This window comes from Globicephala melas, chromosome 11 (assembly GCF_963455315.2).
Source record: "Globicephala melas chromosome 11, mGloMel1.2, whole genome shotgun sequence".
Classification (NCBI taxonomy): Eukaryota; Metazoa; Chordata; class Mammalia; order Artiodactyla; family Delphinidae; genus Globicephala; species Globicephala melas.
Genome location: NC_083324.2, coordinates 80,250,632 through 80,278,574, shown reverse-complemented (window position 1 = coordinate 80,278,574; position 27,943 = coordinate 80,250,632). Strand labels below are relative to the sequence as shown.

Here is a 27,943-nt window from a genome sequence, read left to right as displayed (position 1 = left end):
AATGGGAGCCTTAGTTCCCTCTTCGTCACTGATCACTGGGCAAATCCCTGGGCCGCAGCGGTGGGTGGGGCAGCAGAGGCTGAGAAAGGGAAACTGAAATCTTGCGGAGCTGAGGCTTAGCGGCTGCCGCAGCCGGAGTTTGGTGCGTGGTGCGCGCTCCCGCTCTACGGGGTGGAAGGGAGTCGAAATTTGAGGCCTAATGAGACATCTCCGTAGGACTCTGGGACCCCAGAATCCCTCCTCTCCCAATTCCCGCCCGGGTCTGGACGAGGGTCGGAGAGCACTAGGCGGCGAAGCGAGTTTACCAGGTGCTCAACATTAAATATGACTCTGCCCGCAACGTGGCCTAAATTTGCTTCCTGGACCAGGCAGAATCTTACCAAGCAGATAGTCTCAGGGGGCTATTTGCAGAAATTAACTACAATTTCCGAGGCGCTTACGATGAGGCGCTTTACATAAAATATCTTTAAACCAGTCAGGCATTTTTGTCCCCATTCGACAGAGATCCCAAGAGTTTAGGGGCCTGGGCTGTTTCCCTCTTCGGCGTTGGATTCAGAAACCACACAGCCCGGAAAGTGGACGGACACTCGGGTTCCCAGGATCCTCGGTGGGGAGATTTCCTTGAGGCTTCCGAGCGTCCACGCCACCCGGGGCCCGGGAAGCTGACGACGCCAAGCGTCCCTGGCCGCTCGCTCGACTCCTGTGTAGTCGTGTCCCAGGCACCGCCGCATGAAAATCGCCCAGTCTCCCTGGGCCAGCGGGAGAGTCACCGCGTTCAGCACATAGGCCCTCCAGCTACCTACTCTTTTAGTTGGTGTTTTGGAGGAAATGTTTAAAATGCTGCTTAAATGATTTCGTGCTACTAATTTGTCCTCTCCTTGTCTCTAGGAGGGACTTGCCCCACCCACAGGCCATTCGTGCATCCTCCAGCCACAGAGGTACTTTCCCCTGCTTGAAATTCTCTGATAACTTCCCAGCCCACTTAGAGAGACAGGAAGGCCTCTGCAGGGCCTGCGGGGCTGACATACCGCCCTGATTATCACTCTGACTTCCCTCTTGCCACTTCTCCCTAAGTCCCTGTGCTTCAACCCCTCTGGTCTTGAAACTCCCTGCCCTAGCCCCTGGCATGGCTGCCCCCTTCTTGTCAGTCATGTCTCTGCTCCCTTGACATCTCAGAAAGGCCTTCCTCCACCATCCAGTCTGTTTCACTTTTGTCATACATTTTCCATCATTCCAAAGCATCTTGTTCACTTCTTTGTCAATGTGTTTATACTCCCCACTCGCCACCCACCCCTGAGCAATGTAAGCCCCATGAGGGTGGAGACATCACCTGTCTCCCCTGCACATGACTGTCATTCAATAAATGTATATTGAATGAATGGGCTCTGCTTGGGCATTTCTAGAAGCTTTCTAAAGCCCTATGGCCCTGCTTGGCTGCAGTGTCAGTTATGCACTCCCCTCTCCCACCACACTACACCTTGGTTGATGCGGCTTCTCAAGCCCAAATAAGGGCAATGGTGACTCCAAGGCTTGCTTTGTACAGTCAAAGGCAGTTTTGTAGTCGCACACAGTGGTATCCGCCCCTATAGCTACTGGGTGCTCAGACTCACTGTCCCAAGTTTCTGAGGGCAGAGCCAAAATTCCTTCCTCCAGCCCTCCAGCCCAGTGTTCATACCAGCTGGAGACCAGAACATCATATGGGGCTGGTTAGGAGTTTAGCTTTCAAGTCAAGTCTCTGCTTGGCTCTGCATGGGCTGGGATCCTCCTCTCTGCCACTTTCTTTGTGATTCTGCGGAGTTGCTCAGCCTCTATGTGCCACAGGTTCTTTCTCTGAAAAATAGAGATAATAATTATATCCACTTCATAGAATCATTGTGAGGCTTAAATGAGATAATACATGTAAAACCTTTGAAACTGTCTATAAGTATTGACTAGCCCAAAGGATATAATTACTTGCATTTGAAATGAGAATCTTAAATCAAGCAAGAAAATTTAGTAGGTATGTTCCTACTATTTACCATATTTATTGAGTTAAAATATGGCTTTCAGAAATCTCAAGGTCTGAAGAATGTTAGAGTGCTTGGAAAGAGGCCTCTAACAAAAATACTTAAAAATATGAAGCTCCCACTGGTAAAGAGGCAAAGAATTTGTTTGAATCTTTCATATGAAGGATACCTTGTTATCAGGGCCAGAATAAATGACTATCTCTAAAGGAAAAGCTAAAAGTTACATGAGCTAAACTGGTTTTAAGCCTATATGTCTGTTTTCTAGCAAAGGTTTAACAAAGAAATAAATGTATGCTACTAAGAACCGACTGCTTTTGTGCTAAGACCTGGCTATGGGCTAAAAAAATAACAGGCTTCACTGTCCCTTTAAAAAGGAAAAAGAAAGGCATTTTGAATGCTAACAGCATTGACTGCCGCGTTTTAAACAGAAAGAAGGCATAGGCTGAGCCAATCTCTTATACTACTTGAGTTGTTCTTTAAAATACTTTATATTCCAACTTTAGGGATGTTTATATAAACGTCTTTTTGTTCAAAAGTTAGTGAAAATATGCTGTATAGTAAACAATGAGAAATTCAACTTTTAACTTTAAAACTAAGAATTCTAAACCTTATGTGGTGAAGGTGCAGTTACCCCAGAGTGTGAAGCAGAATACTATCATTACATTTTTTAAAATTATTATGGAATTTTTCAAACCTACACAAAAGTAGAGAAAATATCGTGAACCACTTGGCCTCAACAGTTATTAACATGTTGTTTTGTTTCACCTATTCCCTCCCCCCACTTTCTTTTTTAACTGGAGTATTTTAAAGCAAATCACAGACATGTTTTACTTTACTTGTAAATACTTCCACATGCTTTTCTAACAGATAGGGACTTTGCTTACATAACCAAAAAGCCATTACTGCACCAAGCAAAATTATTCATTTAATTATTCAATATTTTCATAATATCATTTAGTACCCAGACCATATTCAAATTCCCTGATTTTCTTAAAGATGTCTTTTTGCATTTGAGTTGTATGAATCCAGATGCAAACAAAGTCCATACTATTAAGAAAAAGAAAATTCCAAACTTGGGCATAGACAAAATGATGACTGTGTGTCCTTTCTGTGTAACACTGGAGCATTTTCCAACAGGCCCATGAAAGAATTATCTCATTCTCTAGGGAGGTTTTACTTTGACTTATTATTTTAGGGTATTTAGCATATTCTTTAAGGGTAGATGTGAATTTATAGAAAAATAATATAGATACAAATGATTCTTGGTCAATAACAATGTACATGAATATTAGTCAGTAGAGATATAAAAGATGTATGTCCAGTGCCCATGTATATTAAGTTTTTTTTAATCTCTTTGAAATAGTTCTTTTTTACTGGTCCCCTTGTTAATACTTCCTTGATAAATGCTCTTTATATTTGTCTAAGACCACTGTTTTTAAGTTTTTGAAAATTATACTTTGACAATACATTGCATTTTATTATTATGTCTTTTAATCCTTTTCTTATCTATAGCAATCCACCCTCCCTTTAGTTTTATTCTATTAATATGTTGGAGAAAACTGTTCATTTATCCTGTAAAATGTTCTACATTTTGGATTTGCCTGGTTTCCTCATAGTGTCAATTAACTTGTTTCTCTATCCCCTGTATTTCTTGTAACTGGTAGTTAGATCTAGAGGCTTTATCAGATTTGGGTGCCATATTTATTTATTTATTTATTTGGCTGCGTTCCGTCTTAGTTGCGGCACGTGGGATCTTTCGTTGCGGCGCGCGGTCTTCTCTCTAGTTGTGGCTCACGGGCCTGGGCTCAGTAGTAGCGGCACCCAGGCTTAGTTGCCGTGTAGCATGTGGGATCTTAGTTCCCCAACCAGGGATCGAACCCGAGTCCCCTGCATTGGCAGGCAGATTCTTAACCACTGGACCACCAGTGAAGTCCCTCGAGTCCCATTTTTTTAAGGCAAGAAATATTCCATAAATGCTGCTGTGTACCTATTGCATCACACGAAGAAATATATGATCTCCACCCCACTTTGAGTGATGGGAAGTTTGATGGAAGGTTCAGATATTGTCATCCTGATTACTCTTTCCCCATGGGATTGGTTATGTATTTATTGTTTCTCAGCTCCGAAATGCACCTGAGCCATTTAAATATTTTTCCTTTGCCAGCAGGCACTGATCTTTGTCACTAGAGGGCACTAGAGAGTCATTACAGGGAAAACGATTTTTGCTTCCTGGTTCTGGTATGCTCCTTGCCAGGCTCCTAAAGCTAGCGCCCGGCTTTTCCAGCACCAGCTCCTGAAGCACAGGAAATCTCCCTACCATCCAGCTTCTGCCATGCATGGTGGTCATCAACAAACAGCACCAGCAGCAACCCCTCGGGAGATCTTATATTGTTCACCCTGGTGTGAACAGCTTTCTCCTGCACCCAAGAGGGTGGATTTCTGGGAAGTTCCAGAGGGCAGATTTCCAGGAAACTCTAGACATCATATTTCCAGCAAATTCTACTGTGGCAGAACCACCTTGACTTCCCTCCTGTCCAGTGAGCCTCGTTGGCACCTTCACTAACAAGGCCAGATCCCATCCCTTCTGTTTTCTCGAAGACTATGCCTCTGTGATGTCCCACGTCCTGTATCATCACTTTTTACCTTTTCACTGACTTAGTCTCATAAGCATACACACATATTATAATATCCCTCACTTAAAAAAAAAATTCCTTGATAAGTTTTTCAAGGATTTTTGCTTAGCCAACCCCTCCCTCCATTTCTCTGCTCCCATGACTGGAAATCTTGTTTGTACTTGATTGCTTCGTTTCTTTTCCTTCCTCCCAAAGACTGTGAAATATATCAAAATATATCATCTGTTAGAAGGAGTACATATAATGCATGTATATGTTTTAAAATAAGAAGAAGATAATAAAGTAGACATTTGCACTCATCTCTCATTCTAGGAAATCAGATTTCCATCATCTTTCACTGTGTGCCCCTAACGGATGTATCACTCCCTCTCTCCTCTAGAGGTAAGCTTCAATGTGCTTTTCTGTGATAGTCATTAGCTTTTCTTTGTAATTGTTTTACACATGTAGATATCCCTAAACAGTACATTACCTAGTTTTGCCAGTTTTCGGACGTTATATACATGGAATCACACTGTATGTGTTCTGTGACTCGTTGTCTTTGTTTTTGAGATCCACCATCTTGATGCATTTAGCTTTGGCTCATTCATTTTCACTGCTGTGTAGTATTTCAAATATGAACAGTCTACATTTTTTTCTTCTCCACTCTACTGTTCCTGGAATTTGGTTTGTCTCCATCTTTTTGCTATTATGGGTAATGCTGCTATAAACATTCTCATACATGTATCCTGGCACACACCTGCAAGACTTTTTAGGGTATGTGACCAAGAGTAGAATTTCTGAGTCTTAGAATGTGCATGTATGTTGTGTTACTCAGTGAGGCAAGACTATTCCCCAGGGGTTGTATTTCTTACTGTTCCTCCACTGGCAGATGAAGTTGCAATTGAACCACATCCTCAGCATCACTTGGTATTGTCAGACTTTCAACTCTTTGCCAATCTGATGTGTGTGAAATGTTATCTCATTTTAGTTTTAGTTTCCATTTGCCTAATTATTAATGAGGATGAGAATTTTTCATTTTTCCTTCTTCTTTTTTTTTGCTATTTGTATGTCTCCTTCTGTATAATGCCTCTTATGTCTTTTATCCATTTTTCTATTGGGCTGTTCTTAAATTTATCTTGTGGATTTATGGGAGATATTTGTTTTTTCATATATTCTGGGGACTAATTCTTTGTTGATTGTATGTGTTACACATATCTTCTCAGAGTTTCTGGCTTGTCTTGATGGTGTCTTTTGATGAAGAGAAGTTCTTCATTCTAAAGTAGCCGAATTTATCATTCTTTATGTTGTGGACTCTGGGTCTAGTTTAATAAATTCTGCCTGTCCCGAGATCACATAGTTAATCTCCAGTATTATTTTATAAACACTTAAAAGTCTTGTGTTTCAAATTTAAGCCTTTAGTATACCCGGATTAATTCATTTTTATGTTTGGAGCCAGATATGGATTTGTTTCTCTTTTCTTGATGGTTATCTGATTATCCCAGGATCATCTATTGCATATGCTCTTTATCCATTTATTCATCCTCCAATACTTATTGAGCACCTACTTTGTGCTAAGTACTTTTATAGATGCTGGGGCTCCAGCAGAACAAGAGAGACAAAAATTTCAGGGGGGCTTACATTCTACTGGGGGAAGACAAATAATGGACAAAATAAATAAATTAAATATTTGTTATGTTACATGTTGATAAAGGATCCCTATGGACAGTTCACACAGAAAGGGAAACAACATAGCCTTCAACATGAAAAAATGCTCAACCTCACTCATAATAAAGAAGGAGCAAATAACTACACAGGGATTTTATTTTGCACCTGTCAGAATAGCAAAAATCAAAAAGCTTGGCATACACTTGATTGGCAAGACTGTGAAGAAACAGGCCCTTTCATTTATTGCTTGTAGAATCCAACTTAGGACAAACCTTTTGAAAAACAATTGGCAATGTGTGTCAAAATTGTAGGTGTATATACTCTTAAACCCTGCAATTCCACAATTCCATTTGTTGGCATTCATCCTACAGATATGCTTGTACACATGCAAAAAAATTGTACTATTTTGTTCATTGCAGTTTGTCTTTAACAAAAAATTGGGAATAATCCATGCATCCATCAATTTTGGACTGGCTAAAATTTTATACACACACACACACACGCACACACACACAGGAATATTATGCAATGAAAAACTAATCACAATGCAGGAGTTCTCTGTGTACTTTTGGTAAGATCTCCAAGATATATTGCAAGTGGAAAGAGCAAGGTGAAAAACATTGTGTATAATAGGCTAGTTTTGTGTTTAAAAAAAAAAAGAGGAGGGAACCAAGAATCACTTGATATTTTCATAAACTGGAAGGTACACAAGAAACTAAAGAAGGTGGTTCCCTGTTTGGGGATGAGGCTTGAACTAGGCAGATGATGGGCGGGATTGGGAGCAAGAGCCTTCACTGTCTCTACTGTGGCAATGAGCGCTTCTTCAGACAAATGGATAAATAAGGAAATGGTGTCAGCATAATGCGGAAGCTGCATTGTGTCGCATGCAACTGTCCCAGTATGTGAATGTTTTGCTCTGAGTAGCAGCAGCTGAATGCAAAGTAGCAAATGTAATTGAGCAGAGCAAGCTGCGGGAATATGATGCTGTAGACAATGCCATTCACCCCACCTCCTTCCTCTCCACTCAGTATGGACACATTCTCTATCTTGAAGTACTTATTAAATAATTATCCCGATCTTCATGAATTTTTTTTGTTTGTTTGTTTGCGGTACACGGGCCTCTCACTGTTGTGGCCTCTCCTGTTGCGGGGCACAGGCTCCGGACGCGCAGGCTCAGCGGCCATGGCTCACAGGCCCAGCCGCTCTGCGGCGTGTGGAATCTTCCCAGACCAGGACACAAACCCATGTCCCCTGCATCGGCAGGCGGACTCCCAACCACTGCGCCACCAGGGAAGCCCTCATGAATTTTTAAAAAAATATTTCCTTATTTATTTGGCTGTGCCGGATCTTAGCTGCAGCATACAGAATCTTCATTGCGGCATGTGGGATTTTCGTTGCTGCATGCGAGATCCAGTTCCCTGACCAGGATGGAACCCAGGCCCCCTGCATTGGCAGCGTGGAGTCTTAACCGCTGGACCACCAAGGAAGTCCCTTCATGAATGTATTGAGGACGAGACTAGTAAATGCTGCTGCAGTACGATTCTACACAGGAATGGCAACAAATTTTTTTGCTGATGCACCCCTCAGAAGTGTGGAAGAAAAATGTCATTAGGCTGCCCTACAAGAGCTTTCCTAGGTGTCTTCTGCTTTAAGTAGAAATGAGACCCATTTGCAGTGATAGAAAATGATGATTTTGGTGCAGTCTTTGCTCCCTGGCACAAGGTTGTATTTGGAACTCTGTTAAGCTGCTTCTCAATAAAAGAAAGAAGATAGCAAGACAACCAAACAAGGCCAGTGCAAAAGAAACAAACACAAAACAATGAGCCAAAGCCACCCATCATCAACACCTACTTTTGTGCAAAGTCTCAACTGCTTATCCTGCAACTTCTGTTCAAGGCAGGTGACGACCCCCTGCCTTGTTTCCATAAACCACCAGCTTCCATCTTTCCTTACCCTCTCAACATATCTTTACCTTTTTTTTTCAATAACAGTAAAGTCCTTTACCTCATATCATAATCTTTATCTATTAGCTATTTAACAAGTCTTTTAAAAACAATGCTAGTGTTTTTATTTGGATTGTTATTGATTGTTTTGTTAGTGTTAAGTTTACAAAGAAGTATAGATTCTGAGTTGTCTCCCAAAACCCTATTTTCCCCATAAACCCTGTTATTTTTGTGGTTATATATTTATACTCTTTGATTATGTGAATCATGTGAGTCCCTTACTATTCAAAAAGTTTTAAACAAAGAAAATTAATAAACCAAGGAAGATTAAAAAACAAAAAAATTATCTATACTCCCACCACAGTAGACCCCATAGCAGAATGAGGATGCCTAGTTGGAGAGTGACAACTTTCCCTTTGACCAGAGGATCAGCCTTCCTTCTGGACCAGGAACAGCTGGCAGCTGCTGTGCCAAGGGCTGTCCTGCTCCGCAGGGAGAAAGTTCATAAAGTCCAAAGCCCAGGGGCTGGCAGGTGCTGGAAGAATCTTGTGCCAGAGACGCTGGGGAGCATGGTCACAGACGCCCATTGCTCTGTGAGGCCTGAAAAGGCAGGGAGACCAATGGCAGGGGGCCTTGAAACCAAATGGAATTTTCCCTGCTGCTTTTAACATTGCTTCAGACCAGTGACTCCTTTCTTCCTTCCACTTTTTCCCTTTTGGAATAGGAAACACAGCTGTTTCATATACCTGTCCCAGCACTGAATTTTGAGAGAAGGATAACTTGTTTTCTAGATTCACAGGTCCATGGTTGGAGTAGAATTTTGCCCCAGGATGAATCATACCCAGAGATCACTGATACCTGGTTTAATGATTTAGATGATGAGATTTGGGTCTTCTGAATTGATGATATATACATGAGATTTTGAACTTGAGTTCATGCTGTTAATGGGCTGAGACTTTCAGTATGGCTGAGATGGGGTGAATATATCTTGCACTGGGGATGGACATGAATTTTGGGGTGCCAGAGGGTGCAGTGTGGGTAGGTTGAATAATGGGCTTCAAAGATACTCATACTCTAATCCCGAGAACCTGTGAATATTTTCTTATATGACAAATGGAATTTTGTAGATGTGATTAAGTTAAGAATCTTGAGATGATGAGATTATCCTGGATTATCCAGGTGGGCCTTAAATGTGCTCGCAAGTGTTCTTATAAGAGGGAGGCAGAATGAAATTAGACTACAAAAAAGAAGAAATAAAAAACTGGAGTGATGTACTTCGAAGACAGGGGAAGGAACCACAAGCCGAGGAATCTGGCCATCCGAATCTGAAAAAGGCGAGGACAATGGATCCTCCCCTCAGAGCCTCCAGAAGAAACCAGCTCTACTGACATCTTGCTTTTCGTCCCATAAGACTCATCGTTATGACTGTTAAATTAACATCTGTTAAGTAGAGCACAGAGTGCTAGTTGGTGAGCATGGCTCAACAACAGGTGCTGGAGGAGGTACGTAGCATGCCTCAAGGGGCCACAGAGGAAGTTTAAGAGAGAGTGCAGACAGAGAGAGAAGCAGGACCTGGGGCACCTGCCTTATCTAAGGTGTGCACGGGGAATGGTTCTGGGAGTAAAGGGAGACTGTTAGGGAAGTCATATCAGGAACTTACATTTGCTTGTGATTCTGTGGGCTGTTTTCTAGGGCATGTGGTGTGGTTGTGTGGAGTGGGGGTAGGGTTAGTTCAAGGCCCCTGCAGGCTGCTGTGTGGTAATTAGTTACAGCACCAGTAGGAAATGAATACAGTTGGCCACCGGTTTAATGCACGTATTGCTTCCTTTGGGATAGCACCCTAACCTCCTAGGGGGTCACCTTCCAGTTGGTGCTGTAAGTGAGCCTCAAAGTACGTCATTGCGGAATTTTATGAAGCCAGCTTCTTCTAGGTGATGGGACATGTGTTAAGATCAGTGAAGTCCACGGGCATAAGTCCATTTCCACATTTCCTTTGCTGCAAAATATGTCACTTGTCAGATGTGATGCTGTATAGAATACCATGGTGATGGACAAGGCATTCTGCAAGGGTACAGTTGTAAAGCTGGGAGAAGTGAACCAGTCACAAAAGGCAAATCCATATTGGAGTAAGTATCTGTGATGGAAAGGTTAACTCAGCAGGCCTGAGTTGCTCAAACCCTGCACATTCCCAAGAAGGGCCTGTTTTCATGACTGACCTTTGGCCAACTCCTGGGAATTGAGCTCTTAGAATGTTGTGACTGATAAAAATGTTTTGCATGATGTGGTATAAGGCTTAAAATTATGTAATTAATATTATAAAATTATAATGAGCTTAATATTATATGCTGCCTTGACATTGGGTAAAATTGGGGGAGCCCTGAATGGCCTAACTGCAAGTTCCCCTCCCCACTCTGTTCTTGTGGATAAGGGCCCTAGCCAAACAACCCTCCTTATCAAAGGGACCAGGCACAGTTTCTGCTTAACCCTGAGTGGTGAGTGGTGTCAGGTTCCTGACAGCCTGAAGAATTATTGAAACAAGCCAATCACATCCTCCTCTAAGAACCAGGAGTCACTCAGCTTCTTGATACTACAAAGCTGGCCTCCCACAGAACCTAGTTGTTGAAAGTGTTGCCAGGTGCAACCCCTTGGTGCCCCTGCGTGGTGTACCGTGGGGTACTTTGCCTTTGCACACAATCTTTGAAAGCAAGACTTTAACTGCATCTACGCTTCTCCAGAAGAACAGGTATGATATTACACTGATGACACCATCCTCTGAGAAGATTCATTTGACACACTCATTCAGGACATAGAAACAAAGGAGCTCACAAAAAAGGGATGGCCCCACACGTAGTACAAGACCCTGCCAGCCACCTCTGTTCAATTCCTAAAAATTATTCAGCAGCTCAAGGGCTGCTCCATCCCCTACACACTCTTAAGAAATCTTTGACCCTCTTGCCATCCACAATGTTAATAAAAGATCAACCTTTTGATCTTTTGGGGGGATTCTGTAGACAACTTATTCCTAATTTACAAATTTTACTTAATCTCACTTTTGCTGTTACCTGCAAATCAACCCACCGTGAATTTTCCCGTCTCCATCCAAAGATGGAGCATCTTGTAGCATCCAAAGTGCTACAAGAGGCACTCTTATTGGTTTCTCCAGAGACTCCTTCACTGTAGAGAATTTAGCAATCTCCTCTCATACCTCCTGGAGTCTCTGGACTACCCATGTTTGCCATAAGTTGTTCATTGGTTTCTGAAGCAAAAAGTTGCCTTCCTTGGTTCTGTGCTATATATCATTAGAGGAGCGGCTGCTAGCTGCTTATTGTGTGCTTCTGGAAACAGAAACTTTCACAGGCCCTGTATCTGTGACCCTTTGTACCCAGCTGCCCATTATGCCTTGGATCATGAAAGCACCCCACAGCCCAGCATAGCTACCCAGGCCTCCTTGCTATAGGATGGAGCCAAACCTGGACGCTTTGGCATACTTACCTGCAGGAGGGGATGGCCTCCCCTGTCCCCAGTCCCTTGCCAGATTTCTTGGTGCTAGAGGAAGTCCTCTCTCCCAGACCTCTTGGCTACCTGGGATGCCCCTTGGGATCAACCAAGTGAACAGCAATGGGAGTTGATACAATTTGCAGATGGTATCATCACCATAATACATAAAGGAGCTCAGTGGAACATTTTTGATTTTCATCCCTTAACCAGGATGTCCCTAATAAAGGAGAGGACCCAGAGGTCAGAACAACTGGCCACACTTCTGGCAGTCATCTTAGCACTGAATGCCTGGCCAGCAAGTGGCCACATCTGTACTTTTTTACAAACTCTTGGGCCATTGCCTAAGAGTTGCCCCCTTTGGGGTAAAGAATTCTGGGAATATCTTGCCTCACAGATACCCAAATTATAAACTGAGGTAGCAGATGTCTCTACATATACTAAGGCCCCAATACAAGTTTCCCTCCCAACTCTGCTCCTGCAAATAAAGTCCTCTAGTCAAACAGACTTTCTTATCAAAAGAGTCTGGGCATAGTTCCTGCTTATCCCTGAACAGTGTGTTTCAGTTCCTTGCCAACCTGCAGAATTTTTCAAACAAGCCAATCACATTCTCCCACAAAAACCAGGGGGCACCTCACCCTCTTGCTACTACATAGTCTGCCTCCCACAGCCACTGGTTGGTCACCGTTCCCAAATGCACCCTCCGTATGTGGCTCTGCGTGGTGTGCAGTGTTCTCTTTCCCTGGGGTGTGAGTAAATGTGACTATGAAACTGCTGTCGAACTCGTTTGACTCTTGTTGGTACACCCTGGCCAGATCCTTCAGCTCTTTGAGGATAAATATCTTTCCTCCCTTAGCAGGTCCACAATTCTCCAACTCAGTATTTTTGACAGCCATAGTTATTGATCTAATGGTCAGGAGGAGAGGTTAGCCCTTGGTCCTGAGAGGAGTACATATTATGTCGCAAGGCAGAGGTCACTGTGTCATCTTTTAGTAAGGGGGCATGTATTAGTTTCTGAGGGCTGCGGTAACCAAACTAGGTAGCTTAAAACAACAAATGTCTTCTCTCATAGTTCTGAAGGCCAAAATCAGAACAAAATCAATGTACCGGCAGAGGTCACTCTCCCCAGAGGCTCTAGGAGAGATTCTGTTCCTTGTCTATTCCAGCTTCTATTGACTCTAGGCATTCCTTGAATTGTGACTGTATTACTTTAAGTTCTGCCTCTGTCTTCACAATTGCCTCTTCCTTTTCTCTGTGTGTTTCTTATAAGGACATTTGGATTGAATTTAGGGTCCACCCTGGTAGTCCAGGATGGTCTCATCTCAAGATACTTAGTTACAACTGCAAAGACCCTTTTTCCAAATAAGTTAACCTTCACAGGTTCTGGGGATTCAAGAGTACACATATCTTTTGGGGGGCCACCATTCAACCCACCACTGGGGAGGACAGCCCATAACAGGAAGGAGTGGGCCACTTCTCTAGGCCAAGAAAATGCAGAGGAATCTGAGTAGTCAAGTCTTTATCTGGCTTTGGTGTCAGGGTAATGCTGGCCTCATAGACCTAATAACCTGTCCGGCCTAGAAGCAGTTAAGATGTAAATTCCATGCAAAAATGTTTTTTCACAACTACTATGATCTTTTTCATCTTTTGTGCTCCTATTCGTTTTGGGGATTCAGATTTTTTCCCACTGATTGTTTAGTTATATGTGACATTGCACTTTGCCAACATACATGCCTAGTCTGAGGTAAAAAATAATGGGTGTCTGGCATCACACAAAGAGTTGGTAAGGCCTTACACATCCCTCTAGGGAAAATATAGACGAATTCTGGGATACCAGTGGATATGGCTGTCCAGATCGGTGGAACTCCAATGGTCCACGACCTCTCCAAAAGGCTAGGGTGTGGGGTGGGGTGGAGCACTTGGGAGTTTCAAAAGGGCAAAAGCAAATGAATACTGAAAATGGCAGAAGCACCTGACTCTGGATGGGTGAACCCCCCAGTACAAAGGGTAAAACCTCCACCTGTAAGTCCGGGAAACTAGGCGCCAGCCTGGGAGCATGGGTGCCCCGCGTTGCCAAGCAACCGTAGGGCTCGCCCCCGGGGCCACAGGGACTTGGGCTAAGTGAGGGCAGCCATCTTGGCCAGTTGGTCTCTGCTGTGTTGCCTTCCTTGCTCTGATTTGTAAAATGGGCCTACCAGCGCCTTTGTGCCCTGACGCACAGGCTTGTTGAGGATAACAACGCGGCACAAATTATTTTAAAAGCTTTCGTAGCTGGTGAATCCCCCTGGTGCCACTGGGCCTTCCTTTTCCCTGCCAACCTGGGTGCGGGTCCCTGAGCAACGGCTACAGTCCTTGCGCTGCCTGGTGGAGGCCTTTCCTGAGGGTCCAAGACGCGGGTCTGAGGGGCAGGGGTCCCGGAGGCACAGGCAGGGCTGGGGTTGCCCAGAAGGGCCTGGCAGTTGTCGCAGAGGCTCCAGCAGAGCCCAGTGACTGAGGCCTTGTCTGCGATTAGGCGGCAGGTGGCCCAAGTGAGTCCGGGGCTGGGCTGGAGAGGCCACGGAAGGGTGGGCCAGGTGCTGTGATGATGGATGCACTGCAAAGGAGACAGAAACAAGAGGCTCAAAGCAGGGGTCCCTGTGAGGCTCAGGATGGCAGCTAAAAGTGAAATATTAGCTCCCTTTCTTGGTGTGGAAATAATAACCAACATTCTATAGCGCATTTTGCTTTGCAGAGTGAGGTTCATTTATTTACCTGATCTCACTGAATCCTTTCTGCAGTCCTCTGGGATGTGGGGGTTATTATTATTATCTCCCTTTTATGGGAGATAATGGGGGTGATGGTGGTGTTGGAAGGAGCTTCATCGCTGGGTTAAGGCCAACTGATGCCCTAAGAACAGCTCTACAGTGGTGCCTCCTTGGCCTTTCCATGGTTTAACATAACATCTAAAGAATACTGAGTCCTTCAAGCCGTTAATATATTTCACCATTTATTTAGATCTTTGATTTCTTCCATTTTTTTTTTTAGCTTACAGCATAGATATCTTACAGATATTTTGTAAGATTTATACCTAAGTACTTCACATTTTATGGTATTGTTGTAAATGATACTGTTTTAAATTTCAATCTTCAGTAGTTTATTTATTTATGTGTATTAACAAACAATTTTTAAAATATTGACCTTGTATCGTTTGGCTTTGTTAAACTCATTTATTAGTTCTGCTCCTGTTTGTAGAATCTTTGGCATTTCTTTTTTTTCCCCCAAACTCTATTGAGATATAATTGATACATAATGTTGTGTAAGTATAAAATGTACATCATGTTGATTTGAAACACATATACTACGATATGATTACCACCACTGTGTTAGCTAACACCTCCATCGCATCACATAATTACCATTTATTTTTTGTGGTGAGAACATTTAAGATCTACTCTCTTAGCAGTTTTCAATTATACAATACAGTACTGTTAACTATAAAAACAATGCAATGCATTAGGTTCGCAGAAATTGTTCACCTAATAACTGGAAGCTCGTACTCTTTGACCAATATCTTCCCAATTCCCCCATTCTCCTAGCCCCTGGTAACCACAATTCTACTCTCTATTTCTGTGAGTTGTTTTTCTTTTAGATTCCACGTAAGTGATATCATATAGTATTTCTCTTTCTCTGTCTGATTTATGTTTACTTAGCGCTATGCCTCAAGGTCCATCCAGGTTGTCACAAATGGCAGAATTTCCTTCTTTCTCATGGCTGAATAATATTCCATTATATAGATCTATCATATCTTCTTTATCCATTCATTCATAGATGAACTTGTAAGTTGTTTCCATATCTTGGCTACTGTGAATAATGCTGCAATGAACACGGGAGTGCAGGTATCTCTCTGATATCCTGTTTTTATTTCCTTTGAATATATACCCAAAAATGGGATTGCTGGATCGTATGGTAGTGCTATTTTTAATTGTTTGAGAAATCTAAAAAAACCCAAACTCATAGATATGAAGAACAGATTGGTGGTTTCCAGAGGTGGGGGTGGGGGTGGGCAAGATGGGTGAAGGTGGTCAAAAGGTACAAACTTCCAGTTACAAGACAAGTAAGTTCTAGAGTTGTATTATACAGCATGGTGACAAAAACGTGTATTCTGCTGCTGTTGGATGTCTGTTAGTTCCATTTAGACTAAAGTATGGTTCAAGCCGAACGTTTTCTTGTTGATTTTCTCTCTGGATGATCTGTCCATTGCTTGAAGTGAAGTATTGAAGTTCCCTGCTGTTATTGTTTTGCTGTCTATTTCTCCCTTCAGATCTGTTAGTGTTTGCTTAATATATTTAGGTGCTCTGGTGTTGGGTGCATATATATATATTTTTTTTTAAAATATATTTTTATTTATTTATTTTGGCGGTGCTGGGTCTTAGTTGCGGTGTGCGGGATCTTTTTTAGTTGCAGCATGTGGGCTCATAGTTGGGGCATGTGGACTTCTTAGTTGCGGCATGTGGACTCTTAGTTGCGGCATGCACGTGAGATCTAGTTCCCCGACCAGGGATCGAACCCGGGCCCCCTGCATTGGGAGCGTGGAGTCTTACACACTGGATCACGAGGGAAGTCCCTGGTGCATATATATTTATAATTGTTATATCTTCTTGATGAGTTGATCCCTTTATTATTATATAATGACCTTCTTTGTCTATTGTTATTGTTTTTAGCTTAAAGTCTATATTATCTGATATAAGTAAAGCTACCTTCGCTCTCCTGTTTTCCACTTGCATGGAATATCTTTCTCCATCCCTTCACTTTAAGCCTATGAGTGTCCTTAAAGCTGAAAGTGAGTATCTTGTAGGCAGCTTATAGTTGGATCTTTTTTTCTAGCCACTCTGTGACTTTTGCCTGAAGAATTCAATACATTTACATTTAGAGTAATCATTGATATGTAAAGACTTACTAACTAATACCATCTTATTGATTTCTGTCTGGGTGTTTTGTAGTTCTCTTTGTTTCCTGTCTTGCTGCCTTCCTTTGTGAATTGGTGATTTTCTGTGGTGGTATGCTCTGATTTTCTTCTCTTTGCCTTTTGTGAATCTACTGTAAGTTTTTTTTGCTTTTTAGTTACCATGAGGCTTACATAAAACCTCTTATTAGATGTATCAGCATGCAAAAACTTAATTTCACTAGCATGCAAAAACTCTGCCCTTTTACTTCTCACCCATTTATACTTCTAATGCCAAAATTTACCTCTTTTTATATTGTATATTCATTAAAAATTATAGTAGCTATAGTTATTTTTAGTACTCTTGTCCTTTAACCTTTACACTATAGTTAAGTGGTTAACACACCATCATATTACAGTAATAGAGTTTTCTGAATTTGACTGTATACTTACCTTTACCTGTGCGTTGTATATATATGTATGTTTTCATGTTACTAATTAGCATCTTTTCATTTCAACTTGAAGAACTCCTTTCAGCATTTCTTGTAAGGCAGATCTAGTGGTGATGAACTCCCTCAATTTTTGTTTGTCTGTTAAAGTCTTTATTTCTCCTTAATAAAGGACAACTGTGTCAGATAGAGAATTCTTGGTTGGCAATTTTTTTCTTTCAGCACTTTGAATATATCATCCCACTCTTTCCTAGCCTGTAGGATTTCTGCTAAGAAATCCACTGATAGCCTAATAGGGGTGCCTTTGTAGTTTACAATCTTCTTTCTTGCTTATTTTAGATTCTATCTTTATCTTATATTCTTGGCAGTTTTATTATAATGCGTCTAAGAGAAGATCATTTTAGACTGAAATAATGGAGTGATCTAATAGTTTCACGAACTTGAATATTCAAATTTCTCGCAGGTTTGGGAAAGTTTTAGCCATTATTTCTTTTAAATAGTGTTTCAGTCCCTGTCTCCCTTTCTTCTCCTTCTGGAACACCAGTGATTCAGATTTTGTTTCTCTGGATGGTGTCCCATAGATCACATAGGCTTTCTTCACTCATTTTTATTTATTTCTCTTTTTTAAAGTTTTAAATAGTTTTTATTTTTAAATAGTTTAAAATTTACAAAAAGTTATGAAAATAGCTCAGAGGACCTCTGTGTACCCTTTTCCCCATCATCTGCCAGTGATAACATCTTAGGAAACAAAGAAATTGACATTGATACAATACTATTGACCATGGCTTATGTAAAAGTGCATTGTTTAATCCCCAAATGTTTGGAGATTTTATAAATATTTTTCTGTTCTCTATTCCTAGTTTAATTCCATTATGGTTAAAGAACATATTTTGTATAATTTGTATAATTTCAATTCTTTTAAATTGTTAAGGTTTGTTTTACAGCCCAGAATATGTTCCTTTATATGAATATTTCATATGCACTTGAAAAGAATGTATATTCTGTTTTTGTTGGGCAGCGTGTTTTGTCATTGCCATTAGGTCCAGCTAGTTGATATGTTGTTCAGGTTTTCTTTATCCTTACTGATTTTCTGTCTAATTTTTCTCAGTTTTGGAGAAAGGAGTGTTGAAGTCTCCGACACAATTTTGGGTTTGTCTATTTCTCACATCAGTTCCATCAGTCTTTGCTTCATGTGTTTTGCAGCTCTGTTGTTGCACACACATTTGTGATTAGCATGTTTTCTTGGAGAATTGACCCCTTTATCATTAAGTAATATCCCTATCTATCCCTTGTAACATACCATGTTCTGAAGTCTACTTTATCTAATATTAATATAGCTACTTCAGCTTTATTTTGGTTAGTGTTTGCATGGTACATCTTTTTCAATTCTTTTACTATACTTTACTTTTACTTTTAGTATATTATTATATTGATATTTAGTGTGGGTTTTTTTGGAGATAAAATATAGTTTGGTCTTTTTTTAAACCAATTTGACAATCTCTTTTAATGGGTGTGTTTAGACTATTCACATTTAATGTAATTATTAACATTGTTGAACTTGGGTCCACCATTTTATCATCTCTGTTTTGTACCCTATGTTTTTTACTCTTCTATTTCACTTTTCCTGCCTTCTCTTCTTTTATTCTAATATTTTTAATATTCCACATCAACTTACCTATTGGCTTTTGGCTATATCTCTTCATATTACCTTTTTGGTAGTGGTCTCTGGGTTACAATATACATACCTTAGAGTTAAAAATCTACTTCGAGTTAAAAGTTTGCAACTTCAAGTAAAATGTAGAAGCCTTACAACCATATAGGTTGCTTTCCCTATTGTTGTCATATGTATTACATCTACACACATTATCTCACTAACAATGTTACAATTTTTGCTTCCAACAGTCCTACATATTTTGAAGAATGTGTGAGGTATAAAATAGACAACTGTATTTATCCAAATATTTACCATTTCTGTTGCTCTTTCTTCTGTTCTGTTGCTATTGCTGAAGTTCCAAATGTCCCTTTGGAATTTCACATCAGCCTGAAGAACTTCCATTAACAATTCTTTTAGGGCAGGTTTGCTGGTGACACATTCTCTCAGTTTACCTTCATCTAAAAATATTTATATTTTGCTTTCATTTCTGAAGCACATTTCACTGGGCTGACAGGTTTTTTTCCTCCAGGACTTTGCAGATGTTTGCCCCACTGTCTGTTGGCCTCTATGGTTTCTAATGAGAAATCTGTTCGGATTCAAATCTGAACGATTTGAATCGTTCTTCCCCTCATTGTGATATGTTATTTTCTTCTGATTGCTTTCAAGATTTTTTCTTCATCTTTGGTTTGCAGAAGTTAGATTATGATGTATCTGGGGCGGTTTTCCTTAAAGTCATTCTGTTTGGCATTTGCTGGGCTTCTTGAATCTATAAATCTATGTCTTTTGCCATATTTGAAAAGTTTTCAGCCATTTTTTCTCAACATTTTTTTCCTTTACCAATTTCTCTCCCTTCTCTGGGACTCTAATGACATGAATGTTAGACCTTTTAATATTTCATAGGTCACTGAATTTCTCCTTTTTTAAAAAAAATCTTTTTTTTTCTCTTTTATTAAGACTTGATAATTTTTATTGCACTATCTTCAAGGACACTGGCTCTTTCTTCTATTATCTGCATTCTGTTGTTAAGGCCATGCAGTGAAATTTTTATTTCAGACATTGTATTATTTAATTCAGTGACCAGATATCGGAGGTAGTAGTGAAAGAGAATGAGCTGTCTAAAATCACACCTAGCTTCTGGCTTGGGTCATAGAGTGGTTGTTGGTACCTTTTACTGAGGAGTAGGAACAATGAGGAAGATAATGCATTTGGAGGTGTGAATTTGAGGTGCAAGTGGTATATTCAAGTGGTGATACAGTAGACTTCTGTAGCTCCCTAGAGTTTGCATTTCTGGGTAGAGGTCAGGGTTAGTGATAAAGTTGTTGTGGTTTAAATCAATGTTTTTCAAAGTGTAGACTGCAATACCTTGTATCATGGCATCAATTTTGTGGGTTATAACGGCATTTTTAAAAAATGGACCATAGGGACTTTCCAATGGTAAAGAATCCACCTTACAATGCGGGTCACATGGGTTCTATCCCTGGTCAGGGAACTAAGATCCCGCATGCCGTGGGGCAGCTAAGCCCACGTGCCACAACTAGAGAGAAGCCCACATGCTGCAACGAAAGATCCCATGTACCACAACTAAGACCCAGTGCGCCAACTAACGAACCCATGCACTCTGGAGCCCGGGCGCCACAACTAGAGAGAAGCCTGCACACCACAACAAAAGATCCTGCATGTGGCAACTAAGACCCAATGCAGCCAATAAATAAATAAATAAAATATTAAAAATTAAAATAAATTGCTTTAAATGATTCAACAGTAGAGAATAAGAATTACAAAAATTTAGGGCTATATTTTAAAACTCATTTGAGAGTATGAGAGTTAGATTATTAGAAACCACTATGTTCAATCATAGGTCTGTTATTCATACTCTGCCTGGAAAAGCTCATCATCATGGTTTAAACTAAGGGTTTTCAAACATTTTTTTGAAACATCACAGTAAGAAATTAATTCACAATCCAGTCTAATATACATGCATACGCATACACACACACATACACACACACTAAAACACAAGTTTTGTTAAATACCATTTACTCTTTATTATATGTAATATACTGATTTTTAAAATTGCAGTCCAATTTTTTAAAGATTTATTATGTATTTATTTAATTTATTTATTTTTGGCTGCGTTGGGTCTTTGTTGCGGCACGTGGGATCTTTGTTGAGGCATGTGGGCTCTTTCACTGTGGTGCGCGAGCTTCTCTCTAGTTGTGGCGTGCAGGTTTTCTCTCTCTAGTTGTGGTGCGCGGGCTCCAGGGCCCGTGGGCTCTGTAGTTGTGGTGCGTGGGTTCCAGAGTGCGTGGGCTCAGTAGTTTTGCGGCACGCAGGCTCTCTAGTTAGGGGCGCACGAGCTCAGTAGCTGGCCATAGACATATCCATCACCTCCCAAAGTTTCCTCCCACCCGCTTTATTATTATTATTATGTTATTGTGTGTATGTGTGTGTGTGTGTGAGATAAGAACACTTAGCATAAGATCTATCCTGTTAGCAAATTTTAATTATATAACACAGTATTGTTATCTATAAGCACTATGCTGTAGAGTAGATCTTCAGAACTTATTTATCTTGCATAACTGAAACCATTACCCTTTGACTAAACTATTACCCTTTTCCTTCACCTCCAGCTGTTGGCAACCACCATTCTATGGTCTGCTTCTATGAGTTTGACTATTTTTAGATTTCTCATATAAGTGAGATTCTACTGTATTTGTAGAATTTCTGTGTCTGGCTTATTTCACTTTGCATAATGTCCTCCAGGTCCACCTGTGTTGTTGCAAATGCAGGATTTCCTTCTTTTTTAAGGCCAAGTAATATTCTATTGTATGTATATACCACATTGTCTTTATCCATTCATCCATTGGACATTAGGTTGTTTCCATATCTTGGCTATTGAGGATAATGCTGCAATGAACATGGGAGGGTAGATATCTCTTCGAGATCCTGATTTCAATTCCTTCAGATAAATATCTAGAAGTGGGATTGCTGGATCATATAGTAGTTCTATTTTTAATTTTTTTGAGAAACATCCATTGGGTTTTCCATGACTGTGCCAGTTTCCATTCCCATCAGTAGTGTACCAGGGTTTCCTTTTCATCACATCTTCACCAGTACTTATCTTTTGTTTTTTAAATAATAGCCATTGTAACAGGTATAGGTGAAGGTTCAAATTCTGTAGCATGGAAAGTTCTTGGCAACATGTTATCCTTTGCATTTGGATAATAAACTGGTTTGTTTTCGTATCTTTTATAATAGCAAGTCTGTCCCATTGCCTTGATGTTTTGGTTTCTGAGGCAATCAATCAAGTCTCAACCAGCAGTACAGAATACCAGCGCTCTTGATAGCCCTCTGGATACGTAGCTTCGAATTGTGTGTTTCTAGCACATTATTGTTGTAAAAATATTTTTAAGAATATTGCATCTTGTATAAGTTTTCTTTCAGAATTTAATCTCAGGGAAACTATTATTTTTTCTGACATACTAGTATTTCTTCTGTCAGCTAAATAATTAATGTGATTCAGTATTTCCCTTTTCTCCTTGGTTGATGGGACTCTTCAAACCAGTTTAGTCATTCTCTTAATGATTTGGAGTTAGTACATATACTTTCCTTCACTTTTTGTGTTGATTTTCTTTTTTACTTCCATGTTATCAATTAATTTTAATATAAATTGTCTATATTTGTGGTGAAAAGAGTAAGTATAAATAAATACTACACTGTAAGTCTTAGTACTTGCAATGATAATAAATCATTATTTTATCTCACTTAATTTCTTCCAGTTTTATTGAGATGTAATTGACATACGGTACAGTATAAGTTTAATATTCATTTTATCTCACTTCTGAGAAACTGCTCTAAGTTAACATAGCACTCACTTTGTTTCTTCTTCATTAAGTAGGATAGAAACTATTCCATCCTAGTTACCTTATTGTACTACATAAGGTCAAACACTATCTGATTTCACTCTGGAATCATTTTGCAGATCTCTTTTCTTATTGAGGGCATTTTCATCTTCATCTTAATATTACCCATGTTTATTTTCATAGGGTAAAATTCTAAACCATCTGAAGATTCTGAAGGGAGACAGGGACAGGATTTGGAATTTTCAGTCTACGGGACAACATGAGATTCAGGCCCTGCTGGTAAGAGAAGTCTCAAGTGAATGTTCTGTGTACCTCTGTTGGGTGGGAGAGTGTGTGTGTGTGTGTGTGTGTGTGTGTGTGTGTGTGTGTGTGTGTGTGTGTGTCAGGGGGAGGGGGGATATTGAAGGATGGGGAGAAGGAGGGTGTGATGAAAGGGATTCTTGTTCTGAACTCATTCCCAGATCTCACAAATATTCTGGTGTTTCCTAGCGTCTCAGAAGAAATCCTCTTCCTCTTTCTGCCTTTACTGTAGGCAAAATTCCAGAACCACAAGCAAGACATAGCATCAGTGTTTGAGCAGGGTCATCAGTTCCTGAGAGAAAGGGAGCAGTACCTGTTGAAGTGGCTGGATGGGATGGAGCAAGAGCTCACTGAAGGGAGGAACAGCCATGTCACCAAGGGCTCTGAGGAAGTCTTCCAGCTTGAGACCCTGATTTCTGAGTTAGAAAAGAAGGCTCGGCAGCCAGCACTTGAACTTTTGCAGGTGAGCGACCAACTAAACTGTACCTGAGTCCCCTTGCTCCAGGATGCAGTGTAGCCCTCCATTAGCATGAGATTTGGACAAGGAGTCAGGAGAGACAAAGTTTTGTTCTCATTTGTTGAGTTCTTTAATAAGTTAATCAGCAAAGCAATAGGTTTTAAGTCCCAAATTGCGGTGGGCAAGGGACTGTAATAGACCCAGATCTTACAATGAGATAGTAAGATCTATACATTTATAATTATAAGAAAAAATCGAGTGTTAAATCTTGTGGTCAGACAGGAAGCCCCAGGAATTCTGGAAAAGACTAGGTTTAGTCAGGGAAGGCTTCAAGGAAGAAGCAGCTCTTAATGGCAGCCTTGAAGAAAATGTAAAGATTTGGATTAGCAGGAAGGAGGAGTTGAACATTCCATTTGGTGGAGGTGCATTGGTTAGAATGAAATAAATGAATGTGATAATAAACTTAATGAGTGTGATAATAAAAGGGTGGGTGTGGGTGCTGAGGAAGATAGTTTGGAAGGTAGAAAGGGTACATAGAGTGAACAGAGCTACCTTTCTGGAGGAGTCAGCTTAAGTGAGGAAGAAGTTAGAGGGAAGATGAGACAGCTAAGATGGGGTCAAATGAGTAGAGGCCTTCCAAGGCAGGCTGAGATTTCAGTCTTAACCTGGTAGGCAATAGGATTCTTGACAGATCAAGGAAGGTTTCTTGGAGGGGATAGTCTAGCACTCAAATAGAGAAAAGGATGGGGAAACATATGTCCACATAAACTGATACTACAGTGGAGAACAGAACAGGTCCAGGCTCATCAGAAAATTCTCTGTACAGTCCTGTTGTGTACCCATTCCCCAGCAAGCCCATCGTAGGGAATGGTGTCAGATCCTGGGAACTTTATTTCCATGACAGTCTGTTTTCTCTTCCTTTCTAAGACCCAAGCAACATAATAAGCAGTTTAGTGCTGCTTGCTTTTTTTTTTTTTTTTTTAAGCACTTAGGTGTTCCTTTGTTTTTTCTTTCTGTCACCATAACTTATTGAAATCTGGCAAGGGCTGGAAAGGGCTTGTTTGGAGGAAGAGAGGTTCTTCTAGAAAGGGTAAGTTGAAAGGTGTTCCATAGAATGGGGGAGGGAGTCCTAGAAAAACTATTGGCATGGAACTTATGTTAGGATGGTAATGGGATAGGGAGAAATGAAATGGGAGGAGATTATGGGAGAGTATTAGAGAAAATTTAGAATACACATTTGTTTCTAAAACCCGATTTCCTCTTGTTCTTTCTGTACTTGATTCCCAGCTGCTTCTCCTGGCCACAGCTTCCCTCATATTCTGTAGAGCACATTTCATCATCAGATTGTCCTCCATGCTTGCTAGTGATGGTTTCCTGCTCTCTGCCTGACCATAAGAAGAGGGACATTTATATGAGTCATAGAGATAATGGGTTCTTGAACAGTGGGTCTGAGGGAATGTGTGTTAGGCATTTAACATTGACAGTTTTCAAAAATTATACCCACACGATACTCAGAAGCTTTGAACAGAGATAAAAGGGAGGTATTTGATAATACACTGTTCATCCCAGAGACATCCAGGACTATTGGCATATACTGAATGTTTACTGTGGACCAGTTACTGGGTAGAAAGGGGTGTAATGAGATAGGTTACCAGATTCTGGCTGGGGAGACTAGACAGAGACAATTAGAGATGAGCAATTATATAAGAAATGAGAGTGATACAGAATGGTTAAGACTTCTTGCCTGAAAGCATTTTGTCTGATATTAGTAGAGGTATTCTAGTTTTTTTTTGATTAGTGTTTGCATGCTATTTAACTTTTTATCCTTTAACTCTCAACCTTTCTTGGTTGTTATTTTTATGTACCTCTTATAAGAACATAAATTTTTTTTCTTTTTAAATAAATTCATTCTGACACTTTTTAATTGGAATATTTAGTATTTATAGCTCCTGGAATATCACAATTTTCATTTATATTTTCAAAAATAGTTGCATAATTTGCCAAATAATGTCCTTAAATTTAATTTTTTTATGTCAATGTATTTGTTTGTTTTGTGTATTTCTACTTTTGACTCCTCTACTTGCCTCTCCCTTTTTTCCATTTTTAATATTTTTTTATTTTTGTGTGTGTATATCTATGAGCCCTGCTTTTGTCATAGGCCAAAATTTCTAGTATTTGGTATTTTTATTGTTTTCTAGCTATTTTAAATTTGATTTGCTATTTAACATAAGATTTAAGAAAGAGGATATCTGTCAGTGGCGCTGAGTTCTTTTTCTAGTAGTTTCAGGCTTCATAGTTTTTAAATCTTGTGATCACACAAGTTGGTTGCCATTTCTACCATTTTGGACTTTATTGAGGCTTTCTGTATTGTATGTTGTAGATTTTTGTACAGTTCTAAACACTTAAAAAGAAAGTACATTCTCTGGGTTCTTAGAATAGGATTTGATATAGCTCCATGAGGTTTTCCTTAGTAATTTTGTTATTTAGGTATTTTGTATTGATACTTATTTTTTTACTTCTTGATATGTCATGGACTAAAAGAAATCACTCAAAGATTCCTATTAGCAATGAATTTTTGCCAATTTTTCTTGTATTCTTATAGTTTTTGCTTTTTATATTTTGATGTTTTCTTTTTTTTAAAGAGAGTTATATCTTAATTGTGGATTATAATCTTCTTAGTAACATAAAATACCCTCTGTTGTCTTATTTAATATTTTTTTGCCTTGAATTTAATCCTGTTTGATAATATCAAGACCTCAGATTTCTTTCATATTGTATTTAGCTTATATATGTCTGCCCAGCTATACCTTAATTTTAAATTTAAAGCTTTTAAAAATGTATATTTAAAGCTTAATTTTGGGGCTTCCCTGGTGGTCCAGTGGTTAAGACTCCACACTTCCATTGCAGGGGGCCCGGGTTTGATCCCTGGTAAGGGAACTGAGATCCCACATGCCGCACAGTGCAGCTAAAAAAAAAACAAACAAAAAAAGCTTCATTTTAATTTTATTTATCTAGTTTATATCCTCAGGTAATTTCTTTAGAGGTTGTAGTATTAGTAGCCTGTTTCAAAGACTTTCAAAGGCAGAAAATGGCTTTCTTTCTTTTTTAACATTGTCTATAAATGACATATTGGTGGGTAGAGAATCCTTGGATCATGGCCCATTCTTCGGAACTCTATATATCTACTCTTTGAGTCTGATGTTGAAACTGAGCACTTGGAAATGAAGCTTTTACTCTCTGCCCCTTTGGTCCATTGTTGGTGTTTGTGCACATGCACGTGCTGATGATGGGAAATCATGCCTCTCTCTCAGGAGTTCTAACTGTGACTTCATTTTCTCTAGATATCCCCGGAAGAAGTTCTGGATTGAAAAGTCTATCAGTCCTCCAATCAAAAAGCAGACAGAAGAATTTTCAGATTAACTTCTTTCTTTAGAGAAAGGACTCAAAGAATTCCATGGTAAAAGAAGGGGTTTGAGCCTAGAAAAACTTCTTACTTTCTCTATAATGTTTCCTTAGGTTTTGATTGTGGCGGTGGCTTCTCAGAGTTCCTCGCTCTTGTGCACCTCACTTACACCACGCAGGGACATCGGGGAGGGAATCTAAGCAAGTCCAAACCAGAGAGGATTCCACGTGAGAGTCTAACAATGTTACCTAGACTAAAGTAGAATCATAGTCAATAGGTCTCAGAGTTGGTAAAAAGATATTTCACCTTTAACAGTGAGGTAAAAGAAAATTGGAAGGCTATGGAAAACAGTGTGGCATTTCCTCAAACAATTAAAAATATAATTACCATATGATCCAGCATTTCCACTTTCCAAAGAATTAAAAGCAGGATCTCGAAGAGGTATTTGCACACTCATGTTCATAGCAGCATTATTCACTATAGCCAGGTGGTAGAAGCAACCCAAATGTCCATCAGTGCATGAATGGATGAACAAAATGTGGCATGTGGAATGTGTAGACAATGGAACATTATTCAGCTTAAGAAAGGAAGGAAATTCTGACACATGCTACAAGATGGATGAATCTTGAGGACATTATATTAAGTGAAGTGAGCCAGTCACAAAGGGACAAGTACTGTATGATTCCATTTTGAGGTCTTTAAAGTAGTCAAATCTATAGGAACAGAAAGTAGATTAGTGGTTGGAAGGAAGGGGAAATGAGGAGCTGTTGTTTAATGGGTATAGAGTTGGAGTTTTGAAGAATGGAAAAGTTCTGGGGCTTCCCTGGTGGCACAGTGGTTAAGAATCTCCCTGCCAATGCAGGGGACACGGGTTCCAGCCCGGGGCCGGGAGGATCCCACATGCCGCGGAGCAACTAAACCCATGCGCCACAACTACTGGGCCTGCGCTCTAGAGCCTATGAGCCACAACTACTGAAGTCCATGCTCCTAGAGTCCATGCTCCGCAACAAGAGAAGCCACTGCAGTGAGAAGCCTGTGCACCGCAACGAAGAGTAGCCTCCGTTTGCCACAACTAGAGAAAGCCCGCACTCAGCAGTGAAGACCCAACGCAGCCAAAAATAAATAAATAAATTTATTTATTTAAAGTGAGAGAGTGGCATGGACCTATATACACT

At 40.2% G+C, this 27,943-nt stretch overlaps 1 long non-coding RNA gene across 1 annotated transcript; it reads left to right on the top strand.

Annotated features, from left to right (window-relative positions):
* Positions 1–67: 67 nt before the first annotated feature.
* LOC115848818 (uncharacterized) lies at positions 68–27,943 on the top strand. Its single transcript, XR_009565940.1, has 6 exons — positions 68–142; positions 889–938; positions 4,952–5,020; positions 22,792–22,887; positions 23,141–23,371; positions 26,707–27,943. It is a non-coding gene; the product is annotated as an uncharacterized lncRNA (long non-coding RNA).